The sequence below is a fragment of the Lissotriton vulgaris genome, chromosome 4_1 (genome assembly GCF_964263255.1).
Source record: "Lissotriton vulgaris chromosome 4_1, aLisVul1.2, whole genome shotgun sequence".
NCBI classification, from domain to species: Eukaryota; Metazoa; Chordata; class Amphibia; order Caudata; family Salamandridae; genus Lissotriton; species Lissotriton vulgaris.
Window position 1 is genome coordinate 567322025 of NC_141691.1, and position 13223 is coordinate 567335247.

The 13223-nt window shown below is 48.1% G+C and overlaps 1 protein-coding gene across 3 annotated transcripts in view; it reads right to left on the reverse strand.

Moving 5' to 3' along the window:
* The window catches only part of TRANK1 (tetratricopeptide repeat and ankyrin repeat containing 1), a 1005982-nt gene that overhangs the window by 47704 nt on the left and 945055 nt on the right, over positions 1-13223 (reverse strand). The window lies entirely within an intron of this gene.

A 13223-nucleotide genomic window follows, 5' to 3' on the forward strand; every position in this document is an offset into this window, starting at 1 on the left:
CAAGGCAATTTGTACAAATAGAGAACAGTGCAAGGTAAAATGTGCCTGGGTGGTCACTTCAGACAATGTAATACAAGGGAGAGATAAAGAGTCACAAGATATCTTCATTTTATGTTCATGTGAATTTAGCCTTAAACCTGAAAGTGAAAACACCTCAGCGGTGGAACGCTGAAAGGCTTCAATGATCTTCAGAAATATACTGATGTTATGTTAAATGTTATGTTAAAAATGCTTATACCGCGCACGGTCACCAATCGGTTTCATGGCGCTCAAAACGGTTGCGGGGAAACAGAGCAACACAGTAACTCAATAGGCTAACTGAAACAGGTGAGTCTTGAGTAATTTACGGAAGCAAGTATAGCGAGGGCAGATCCTGAGGGAGATAGGAAGAGAATTCCACATCGTGGGGGCCAAAAAAGAAAAACATGAACCACCATGCTTTTTGCGTCTGAACCGAGGGGTCGACAGCAGGTTGTGAGAAGCCGATCGAAGGTCTCTAGAAGGGGTATAGTGCTGAAGGCTAGATGTGGTAAAGGCCGGGCTAGATCTGATAGTGCCTTAAAAACTGTGCAGCCGAGTTTAAACAGGCAGCGGTACGCTACGGGGAGCCAGTGTAATCTTTTCATCAGGGGCCAGACATGTTGGAATTTGGGGTGATGAAAGATTAGTCTAGCCGCCTGGTTTTGCACTAGCTGCAACCGATTGAGATGGTAGGCGGGAATTCCAACATAGAGAATGTTGGCGTAATCTATATACGCAAAGTGACCAGAGCCATGATGACAAGAGTGAGTGCCTCGTGTTGAGAAATTTACGAATTTTGCAGATCCTGCGAAGGTGGAAAAAGCAGGAGGATGTTACTGCGTTAATTTGGGGCCTCATGGACAGGTCACTAGATATGATGACCCCTAGACTCTTCATAGAGTTGACGGGGCATGGCGAAGGCCCCAGGGATGTTGGCCAGAAGCTGGAGGTCCAAGGGTTAGCTGGCCCGCCCGTCAACACCAGCTCAGTCTTGCTGGGATTAAGCTTGAGCTGACTGTAGTGCATCCACTCAGAGATCGCCAGCATGGTGGTTTGGAAATTGGAAGAAGAAGAAGAAGAAGGGGAGGGGTGAAGTGGAAAAATCAATTGTAAATCATCCGCATAATTGAAAATGGTCACAGGAGTGTGACGAAGAGAGGCCAGGAGGGGTTGCATATAAAGATTAAACAATAATGGTGACAAAGCCGAGCCCTGAGGGACTCCGCAAAATAAAGGGGAGTAAGGGGCAGAGTAAGTGGACACGTGGACGGCTTGAGATCGCTGGTGCAAGAAAGATGTGATCCAGGAGAGGGCCACACCTTGGATGCCCGCGTTATTGACACGGTCGATCAAGATGGTATGATCGACCGTGTCAAACGCCGCCGACAGGTCCAACAGTACAAGGACTTGGGCGATGTTCTTGTCGGCACCTTGCCTCAGTGCATCCATCACAGCCACAATAACAGCTTCGGTGGAATGCGCTGGTCGGAAGCCTGCTTGCTGGTTGTCCAAAAAGGCAGAGCTCTCGATGAATGCACTGAGGCAGCGGGTGAAGTAGGTCTCTAAGATTTTCCCCAGATAGGGAGGAAGGGAAATAGGTCGAAAGTTACACATGACCGAAGGGTCGGCGCCTGTTTTTTTTAATATGGGCAACACGACCGCCTTTTTGAAGGAGGCTGGGATGATGCTGGTGGCAAGTGATTTATTGAGAAGTGACGGGGGGGTCAGGGCAGGCCAAGAAGGTATTCATAGGGGGCAAAGGAGGGGGGTGGAAGAGGACGGGGAGGGGATGCTGTTTTTATTGGTGACAATTTTTTCAATAAAATACGAATTCAGATAGTCGCAAAGAACTTGGGTGGGTAGGGGTTGGGCCGTCACACGATCCGGCAGGGTGAACTCAACGATGGAGAAAATGTCCTTTGCCTTAGAGGCCGAGTTCATGATTTTCTGGGAGAAGTAGGAGGTTTTGGCCAATAAAATGGATTTTTTATATTGTTTTAATAGGTCCATATACGCCTTTTTGGATGTGGGGTCGTAATTGCGCCTCCATCGGCGCTCCGCTTGGCGGAGAGACAGTTTATCCGTTTTTAGTTGCTCTGTAAACCAGCGCTGAGCGTCATGGGGACGTTTAGTTTTCATATTTTTTAACGGGCCACTTTGTCGCTGGCAGATTCCAGCCATTGCTCGAGGAGACGAGCTTGGTCAGACAGCGAGACCTGATCATTAGGAGCAGTAGAGGCCAAGATGGCATGGAATTCTGCGAGATTAGCATGTTTCCAGTTGCGAGCAGTAAAATTAGTGACTGGGGTAGGAAGGGCAGGCTGAGTGAAGTTAATAGAAAATGATATAAAGGAGTGGTCGGACCAAAGGCAAGTGAGCACTGATGGGGGAGAGATATCAAGATTGGTCGTCCACACCTGGTCAAGAATGTGACCTTTACAATGGGTAGCTACAGTGATATGTTGACTGCAGTTCATACCAAGTAGGAGATCGGTGAAGTCTTCGGAGATATTACTCTCCCGTGGGTCAGTTGGCCAATAATTAAAATCCCCAATGATCAAAATATTGGCGGAGTTAATAACAAGCCTAGAGATCAGTTCGCCAAACTGTTGCGAAAAAAGAGGCATGCTGTAGGGGGTCTATAGACAAGGACGCAAATAAAAGAAAACCTAGGAGAGGAAAATTTAAGAGTGAGGCAATCAGTTTTAGCAATGGTGAGAGTCTCCAGGGTAGAAAATTTAAACTGGGAACGAATGATAGCAGCAACCCCTCCTCCGGCTCTCCCATCGGACCTGTTGGACTGGAGGATATAATAACCAGTAGGGAGAGCAGCCAGAATGTCCGGGACAGAGTCTTCCGTGAGCAATGCACTGTAAGTTGGAAGAGTCCAATGCTCCCACCAAAACTAAAAGGCTGCAAAAAAAAGTTGTAAACTATCTACACACCTAGATTATGCAAACACCAAAAACAAGGTACAAACAAGCAAATGCAATGACTAGCAAAAGCAGAATGTACCTTGTAAACTGCAAAGTGAAGTGTTGTAGTCATGGAGTAATGGGTTTACTTTTAATGATATTGGTCTTCTGAAATGGCTGAAATGGTGATCTCTCATGTCTTGGTGGCCCTAGAAGCTCTGGATCAGTGGATCCTCAGTGTGGTAGGGAAAAGGTGACAACAGTTTTAATAGTCTACAGTAGGCAATGTTCGGAATATCCTTTTCCCCTAAGTATCCATTGTCACCCTTTGTGTTTCTGGAGGAGATCAATAAGTGGAGCCAACAGTATCATATCTTTTTATTTAGACATGATCAAGGGATTTTCCATGGAATTAATGATCTGATTAAGTCACTTTATCTCTCTTGTTAATGTTAATATTATATATCTTTTGCATATATTATTTTATTTATATTTTTAAATCGATATTTTTGATTCAATATTTTTGTACTTAACTGTTGAGGTATTGGAGTCGATATTTTTGTAGTTTATAATTTTTTCTCTCGATATTTCTTACATCGATATTCTGTCAGTCATCCGAGAAGATGATCAAGTGCTTTTCTAATCCTGTGAGAAAAGCCAGGTTTTTAAGGCCTTTCTGAAGGTGAGTAGGGAGGGAGCAGCTTTTGGTGTCAGTGGAAGACTGTTCCAAAGCACAGCTGTGGTCCTGAAAAAACTTTTCCCACCTCCTAAATGGTGGGGACAGTCAGATACATGGCAGAGCCTCACCTGTCCCCACTAGGACATACCATTTGAGTTTCTCCTTGAAACGGGCTGTCCCCAGTTCAGGCAGTGATTTATAGGCCAAATAAAGAGCCTTGAACCTACATCGTTGTCTGACTGGCAGCCAGTGTAGGTTCCTGATGGCTCCTCTAGCCGATTCATATTTCGGAATTATAAAAAATTTGTCATGCAGCTGCATTTTGCAATGTCTAAAGCCTCTTCAGGAAACCTGATGCAAGATTAAGAGAGAGACTATTTCAATAGTAGATCCTTGTGAGAACCAGTTCCATGGTTACAGTTTTCAGAAGTTCTGGAGCCAGAAATGTTTCGATCTTTTTTATAAGCCTTAAGTAGTAGAATGAGGCCGATGTGATTTTATTCGCTTGGTACTTGAATTTTTATTTATTTGCATTTGTTGAATTGAGATGTTATAGTGTTAAATGTGTAAACTATTTTTTAATTAATTAATAATTAGTGGGTTATTGGCAATTAGGTTAATTGTGTAATTAATTTTAGGTGTGTGTTGGGGTGTTTATAGGTGAAAATGGTGGGAAAGGTCAATTTATTTTTAATTGATGAATTAATAATTAGTTAATTTTAATTAGTTAGTCATTAATGATGGTAATTGTGTAATCAATTTTAGGTGTGTATTTATAAGTGTAAATGGTGGGAAGTAATTTTTTTTAATTCATGAATTAATATTTAGTTTTTAATTGACTAAAAGTAATCAATTAGTAGTTTTAAAATAAGGTTTATTTTTTTAAACATTATTTTAATTTTTAAAATTGTTTTAATGTTATTAGTAATTTTTACCCTTTCGCTGTCCAACACTTTCCCTACTGTTGCACTCGTTGGAGTGGGAATAGTAATTGTTACCCCTCCGCTATCCAATACTTTCCCTACTGCTGCACTCATTGGAGTGGGAATTGTAATTTTTAGCCCTCCACTATCCAGCACTTTCCTTACTGTTGCATTCACTGGAGTGGGATTAGTAATTTTTGCCCCTCCGCCATCAAGCACTTACCATACTGTTGCACTCACTGGAGTGGAAATCGTAATTTTTACCCCTCCGTCATCCAACACTTTCCCTACTGTTGCACTCACTGGATGAGAATAGTCATTTTTACCCCTCCGCCATCCAGAATTTTCCCTACTATTGCACTCATTGGCGTGATAATAGTACATTTTACCCCTCCGCCAATCAGCACTTTCCCTACTGTTGCACTCTTAGGAGTGGGAATAGTAATTTTTACCCCTCTGCTATCCAACACTTTCCCTACTGTTGCACTCACTGGAGTGGGAATAGTCATTTTTACCCCTCCACTATCCAGCACTTTCCTTACTGTTGCATTCACTGGAGTGGGAATAGTATTTTTTACCCCTCCGCTATTCAAGACTTTCCCTACTGTTGCACTCAGTGGAGTGAGAATTATAATTTGTACTCCTCCGCTATCCAGCACTTTCCCTACTGTTGCACTCACTGGAGTGGGAATAGTAATTTTTACCCATCCGCTATCCAATACTTTCCCTACTGTTGCACTCACTGGAGTGGGAATAGTCATTTTTACCCCTCTGCTATCCAACATTTTCTCCACTGTCGCACTCACTAGAGTTGGAATAATAAATGTAATTATTTTGCTATACAACATTTTCCCTACTGTTGTGTTAATTGGATTGTGAAATGTATGATTTAATTATTTTTATTTAGTTTAATGTTTGAATTAATTATGAAATAGTTATTTTTTTACTTTAAATCATTGATATATGTCTATATTTCATTTTTATATAATTTAAGTTTATAAATTAAATAAAGATATAAGTTAATAAATGATTTTAAAGTAAATATATTTATAATCAATATGTTTTACATCTATATTTATAACTTCGATATTTTTTATTGAGTATTTTTGTACTTACCTGTTAAGGTATTGGAGTCAATATTTTTGTAGTCAATATTTTTTTCCCGAGATTTTGAACATCAATATTTCTTAAATCGATATTCTGTCAGTGATCCAAGCAGAGGATAAAGTAAGTGCCTTCTAATCCTGTGAGAAAAGCCAGGTTTTAAGGCCTTTCTGAAGGTGAGTAGAGAGGGAGCAGCTTTTACTGTCAGGGGAAGACAGTTCGAAAGCACAGCTGTGTGGGGGGGGGGCGTTTAATTTATGGCAGAGCCTGAGCGAAGCGTCCTCACTGGGACGTACCATTTGAGTTTCTCTTTGAAACGGGCAGACCCCGTCCGTGCAGTGATTTATAAGCCAAACATAGATCTTTGAACCTAAATCGTTGTCTGACTGGCAGCCTGTGTTGGTTCCTGATGGCTCCTCTAGCCGATTCATATTTTGAAATTTTAAAAAGGAACGAGGCAGCTGCATTTTGCAATGTCTGCAGCCTCGTCGGGAGACCCGATGCAAGATTAAGAGAGTGACTATTGTAATAGTCGATCCTTGTGAGAACCTGTGCCATGGTTACAGTTTTCAGAAGTTCGGGAGGCAGACATTTTTCAATCTTTTTTTATAAGCCTTAAGGAGAGAATGAGGCCGGTGGGATTTTATTCACTTGGTCCTTGAATTTCAGTTGTTTATTTAACAGGAAGCCTACGTTTTTACTTTGGTTGAGGGTTCAGGCAGTGAGTTCAAATCGGGCAGTCACCAATATGGCGTCCAGAATGAAGGGTTGTAGGCAAAATATTCTGACCTCAGTTTTAGCGGCGTTCAACTTAAGGCAGTTGTGATCCATCCCATTGCTCACATTTATCATGCATGTTCTAAAAGCTGTGCCGAGTTGTTTTCAGGTTTTGCTAATGACACCACAATTTAGGTGTTGTAAGCGTAAGAAGTTAAGAACAAACCAGTATTTTTAATGATTATCGTAAAGGTTTAACAATGTGGGGGTCAGTGCCAAGCCCTGATGGACTCCACAAGGCAAGGAGAAAGGCATAGATGTAAACTTGCCCATCGTCACATTATGTTGTTTATTAGCCAAGAATGATTGAAGGAGATCTAGTCCTGTATCCCCTAACCCCGGACTCAGCATACGGTCAGACAAAATCTAGTGGTTGACCGTATCAAACACTGGGGAAAGATCCAGAAAAATCAGGGCCAACGTCCCTCCCCTGCAAGTAATTCACGTATATACTCTGTAGACCACCAGAGCGGACTCCTGTACTGCTATTTCTTTCAAAAACCCATGTTGTGTATCATCCAATAAGAAATTTTCTTCTAGATACTCTGAAAGTTGTTGGTTCATAACTTTCTCTGCCAACTTGGCGGCAAAGGGGAGTCTTGATATATGGCGATAGGTATTCAGGTCATGAGCATACAGACTGTCTTTTTTAATAGGGTCAGAATAGAGGCTTGTTGCCAGTGAGAAGGGAAAGTTCCTTCTGCAAACATGTTGTCAAGAATTGGCCCCAAATATTGTGCCACTTGAGCAGGAGCACAAGTTACTACTTGTGTAACAATATATCTGTAAGAGACATTAGTTAGTGATAGATTCCTTACCTTAGAATATCCCCAGGCGTCAGACTGGATCCGGAAAGTTTTGCTTAGCAGTACCCTTGCGCATCAGTAGGTGGCGTCCTGCGGTTCCGCGTCCGTCACTGGCGTCGTCAGCGCCGAGATGACATCATGGAGAGTACTTAGGCGCCACCCATGCGCGCCGACGTCAGTTCTGTACACGACTTTCCGCGCCAGGAACGCAGAGCAATGCAAGATACTGACCATTGGTGCATTAAACTAGGGCCCTAAAAGGGGATGACCTTAACCCTAGTAATCACTTCGCAGAACGGGGAGGATGGGTGGGGCGGTAAGGAATCTATCATTAACTAACTTCTCTTACAGATATATCGTTACACAAGTAGTAACTTGTGCATCTGAAAGAGACACGTTAGTCATAGATTCCTTACCTTAGAATAGATACCCCAGCAATACCAACCCCGGTGGAGGGTCTGTGAACAAAATTACACCAGGAAATCACAAAGAACAAAACGGCCAAGGAAGCCGTCTCTCCGGACTTGTCTGTCAAGGCAGTAGTGCTTTGTAAACGTGTGCAGCGAGGCCCACGTAGCTGCCTGACAAATGTCCTGCAAGGGAACGCCGCGTCCCAAGGCAGTAGTGCCTGCCGTAGCCCTGGTGGCATGGGCACTCAGCCCCACAGGAGGCTTCTTCTTGGCCAAGGAGTAACATGCTTTGATGCACAGACGACCCACCAGGAATTGGTCCGTTTGTGCACCGCTCGAACTTTTTTGGGGCCCACTTAGCCAACAAAGAGCTGATCATCCACCCGGAACTGTTGTGTACACTGCAGATAGAAAGCAAGCGCGTGTTTTGGGTCCAGACGGTGGAGCCTCTCCTCTTCCCTGGAAGGATACGGAGGTGGAAAGAAGGTGGGCAAAGTGATGGTCTGCCCGATGTGGAAGGGCGTGACAACCTTTGGCAAGAAGGAGGAACGGGTCCTTAACCCCTCCGCCGTGGCCGGAATTCTGCACTTGTGCGGCACATTCCGATTGCGGATGTGGTCATGACGGCTCCCAGCCGTCATCGGCACACGCCCACCGTAACTGATGACGACCAGGAGCCGTCATCAGCACCGAAGCGGTTAAACCCACCTTGTCTCGATGAACAGAAAGGAAAAGAGGTTTAGAAGAAAGAGCCTGGAGCTCACTCACTCTTCTAGCAGAGGTGATAGCTACCAGGAAAGCCGTCTTGAGTGTGAGAAGACGTAAAGGACAGTTATGAAGGGGCTCGAAGGAAGCGCACATCAGAAAAGTCAAAACACGAGTTAAGTCCCATTGATGCATTATGAAAGACACGGGAGGAAATGTGTGCGTAATGCCATTGAGAAAACGGTTAACAACCGGGGACTTAAAAAGAGAAGGCTGATCAGGAAGCCTCAGGAAGGTGGAGATGGCCGAAAGATAACCTTTGATAGTGCCCAGAGCAGAGCCCTGCTGGGCCAGAGAAGGAAGGAACAGAAGGACCTCATAAAGAGGGGCAGAAAGGGGATCCACAGCCTTTGCTGTGCACCATGCCTCAAACTTGGTCCATTGGCAGGCGTATACCGTTTTAGTGGAGGGACGCCTGGCTGCCAGAATGACATAACAGACTTCGGAAGGAAGGTCGAAAGCCGCCAACTGTCGCCGCTCAATCTCCACGCATGGAGGTGGAGGCTGGACAGGTTCGGGTGGAGGACCGTCCACAAGAATAACTTGGGCCCGGTCGCACCTGATCTTCTCAGTACTCTGGGCAGAGTGGTATAGGCAGAAAAGTGTACAGTAGACCGCTGCTCCACTCGAGACGAAAAGCGTCTCGGAGCGAGTGCCTCCTTGGAAATTCCAACGTGCAGAACTGTTGACATTGTGCGTTCTCTACGGTGGCAAATAGATCTAACCAAGGCTCTCCCCAATGCAGAAAGAGACCTTGCACCACGCCCAAGTTCAGACGCCAAATCGTGATCCATCAAGCACTGCGGCTAAGTTCGTCCGCCCTGGCGTTCAGAGAACCTGCTAGGTGTTGAACCACCAAGGTAATGCCTTGATGTTCCAGCCATGTCCAGAGGCACAGAGCCTCCTGACATAGAGTCCAGGTCCCCCCCCCACCCTGTTTCTTGCAATACCACATGGCGGTGGTGTTGTCCGTGAACACCTGCACTACACTTCCCCGGATAGAGGGAAGGAATGCCTTCAGTGCAAATCGGATCGCCTGCAGCTCCAGAAGGTGGATATGGAGCCGATACTCCGCCGGAGACCAAAGGCTCTCTGATCTCCGCCTCTCCCAAGTGGCCTCCCCATCCCAGGAAGGACGCATCCGTTACCATTGTGTGCTCCGGTTGGGGAAGGGAGAGGGATCTGCCATTGACCCAATCGCGATTCGTGAGCCACCACTGCATTTGTGAATACCTGAGGGGCGCTGGTAAGGGCGAACGGGAGCACGGTAAACTGAAAATGCTCCTGGCCTACCGTGAACCACAGGTAACGCCGGTGGGCCAGCAGGATGGGGATGTGAAAATATGAGTCTTGCAAGTTCAACGCTACCATCCAGTCTCCAGGGTCGAGAGCAGTCAAGATCTGAGCCAGGGTGAGCATCTTGAAATTCTCCTTCCCGAGGAAGCGATTCATGTCCCGGAGGTCCAAGACCGGACGCAGACCCCCTTTGTCATTCTTGGGGACCAGAAATTAGTGGGAATAGCAACCACTCCCTACTTCTGGCCCAGGAACGCTCTCTATGGCCCCCTTGGCCAAGAGGGCTGCAACTTCCTGTTGGATAAGAGCCAAATGATCCCCGACATGAGGTGGCACCGAGGTGGCTTGGCTGGAGGTGGGGACTGAAAGGGAAGGGAGTAACCCTTGCAGATGTTCTGCAGCACCCATTTGTCTGATGTAATCTCACGCCAGCGGGGGTGGAGGTGGATGGACCCACACGCTGGTTCCCCGACCCGCCTCTGCGGAAACCGCAACCGCGGCCTCGCTGTGGCTGGTTCTGCACAGGCCTGGTGGAAGGGCGCTTCTGGGCGCCTCAACCCTGGTTACGAAAGGAAGGAAAACCAGGACTTGCAGGGGCCTTAGTAGAAAGACCCAGTGACTTGGCCGTAGCCCTGGAGTCTTTAAAGCGCTCCAGTGCACTGTCAGCCTTGTCGCCAAGCAGGCGGGTGCCATCAAAGGGCATGTCCATGAGTGAACACTGGACATCGGGCGAGAACCCGGTCGAACGCAACCAGGCATGGCGCCGCAACGCTACAGTTGTAGAGATCGCCCTGCCCAGGGAGTCGGCTTTGTCTAACCCACACCGGATGGCAAACTTAGCCGTATCTTTGCCCTCAGCAATAGCCTGAGAAAGGGTAGCCTGCACCTCCTCAGGACACTGAGGCAACACCTGAGCAATGGCGTCACACACTGTGTGGGAGTAGCGGCCCAACAAGCAGGCGGTGTTAACCAACCGCAGCACAAGGCTGGCCGAGGAGAACAAGCGCTTCCCAAACTAGTCCAGCCTTTTAGAGTCCTTATCCGGCGGGGCCATGGGAAAGGCACTCTGCGACGTCGAGGCCTGAATGACCAGGCTCTCAAGCTTAGGGTGAGTGGTCAAGAAAGCGGGTCACCTGGCGCCAGTCGGTGGCGTCTAGCGACGTTTTTATCCATGGGCCCCCGTGGCCGGCCTTGACCAGGTGCCCAAGAGGACCTCTGTAAGAGCGTCATTAAAGGGAAGCAGCGGCTCCGCCAAGTTACACGCCGGCTGGAGCACCTCGGTGAGGAGGTTAGTCTTGAGGGCCTCTGTGGGGAGGTCAAGATTGAGGGCCTCAGCAGCCCGACGGAGGACCACCATATAGGAGGCACCCTTCTTCATCGTGGGCGGGGGAGAGGTGAAGTCCGGGTCAGAAGAGACATCGAGGTCGCCTGCATCCTCCAAATCATCCACCCAATCGAGCAAGCGGGTCCTTGCACCCCTCCCAGTCGTCGTCCGCCTCTGGTGTGGAGGGTGCTGGACGTGGACGTAGAGCCGGAGATGGGACGAACGGCAACGGGAATGGCGCCGGCCAGGGCTGGACCGGTGCCGGTTCCCAATGCGGATCTCAAGCCGGAATAAAATGGTCTGGGAACCTGGGCAGGGGTGGGATAAACGGCACCCAGTACGGCCCGGGCCTGGAGCCGAGGGTGGCACTGGGGCTGGAGCAGAGGGTGGCGTCGGGGCCGTAAATGCAGCACCTTGTGGCGCTGGGGCCGGAGCCAGCGGCGCAGGATCCTGTGGCGCCGGGGCTGGAGTCGAAGGCGAAGCTGCCAGGACAGCAGGATCTGGACACGGGTCCGCGGGCCCGAAGGCGCGCCGGCGGGAGCCCCAGGCCTTTAAAGGCGATCCAAAGCAGCAAGGAATTCTTGCATTTGTTCGGGAGTTGCCCACGGACCCGGGTATGGCGGATAGGCCGCGGAACTCTTTGGCTCCAGAGGAGCCGCAGGGGTGAGGCCCCTGTCCCCTTCGTCCACCTCCGGGGAGCAATGAGGGGACGTCGGAGAGCGAACACGCTTCTTCGACTTCTTTTTATGGCGACTCTTACCGGAATTCAATGGCGAAGACATGGAGTCTGAGGAGCGACGTCTCCAGTACCACGAGCGGTCCAGAGAGCAGCGGCGCAATGAATGCTGGACCTCCAGCAGCTTTGGACGCCGCTCCCGTAAGGCCTTGGGGCCACGGCACGGCAGTCGCGGCAGACCCGGGAGTCGTGGTTGGCCTCGAGGCAGTAGAGGCAAACATCGTGGGGGGTCCGCTACCGACATGTTTCGGCTCAGGTCCCACAGGACTTGAGACCGGGCATCCCTACCTGCACCAAGAGAAGGTGGGGGGAGACAAAAAGTATCAAAACAGTGGTCAAAAATAGACCAAGGTACGTGCTCAATCCGGATTTGCGCTTACAGGCGCGGAAAAAGAAAGAACTGATGTCAGCGCGTATGGGTGGCGCCTAAGTACTCTCCGTGTCATCATCTAGGCGCGGACGACGCTAGTGACGGACGTGGAGCTGCAGGATGCCACCTACTGACGCGCAAGGGTACTGCTAAGCAAAACTTACCGGATCCAGTCTTTGACCCCTGGGGACATTCTAAGGTAAGGGATCCATCACTAACGTGTCTCTTTCAGATATCTTGTGCATTATTTTAGGAGGACAGGAGTCTTGTGGCACACTAGATTTGATTAGCGGGATTAACTTTGAGAGTTGTTCTTCTGCAGGGGCCTTAATGGTAGCAAATCGAATATGCTACTTACCAGTATGCATCTGTTCTTGGCATGTAGGGCTGCTGACATTCATATCTGTGCATAGATCACCGCCTAGTGTTGGGTCCGGATGATTGCACATTGTTGTCCTGCAAGAGTCTTCGAAGTATCACGAGATAGGTGGCTCCTCCCCTGGACTTCAGTGCGCATGGGCATCCTCTCCATCTTTAGATTGTTTTTTGCCATTGTGGCAGAGATGGAGTGTAGTACAGTAAGTGATGACCATGCTAAGAGTAATTCTGAGTGCTGCAGCCGCTACAGGCGCCGGGGAGGAGGGCGGGCGATATGAATGTCAGCAGCCCTACATGCCAAGAACAGATGCATACTGGCAAGTAGCATATTCGGTTCGAGGCATGTGGGCTGCTGAATTCATATCTGTGCATAGAATATATAGCAGTCCCTCTTCTTAGCGGCGGCTGCCTGTGCCAGCTGCAGCAGTCTGAAAAAGTGTTTTTAGAACAGCCTGTCCTACAGCTGCCTGCTGTTTGTAATGCACATCTACACAATAGTGTTTTGTGAATGTGTGCATGGTAGACCATGTGGCTGCTCTACAGATTTCCTCAAAAGGAATGTTTCCAAGGAAAGCCATGGATGCCCCTAACTTTCGTGTTGAGTGGGCTCTTGGGGGAATCGTTAACGTGCGCTTAGCGTTTTGATAGCAAATCTGTATGCACTTAACGATCCACCTGGCTATACCTGCTTTTGAAATGGGGTTGCCTTTGTGTTGTGG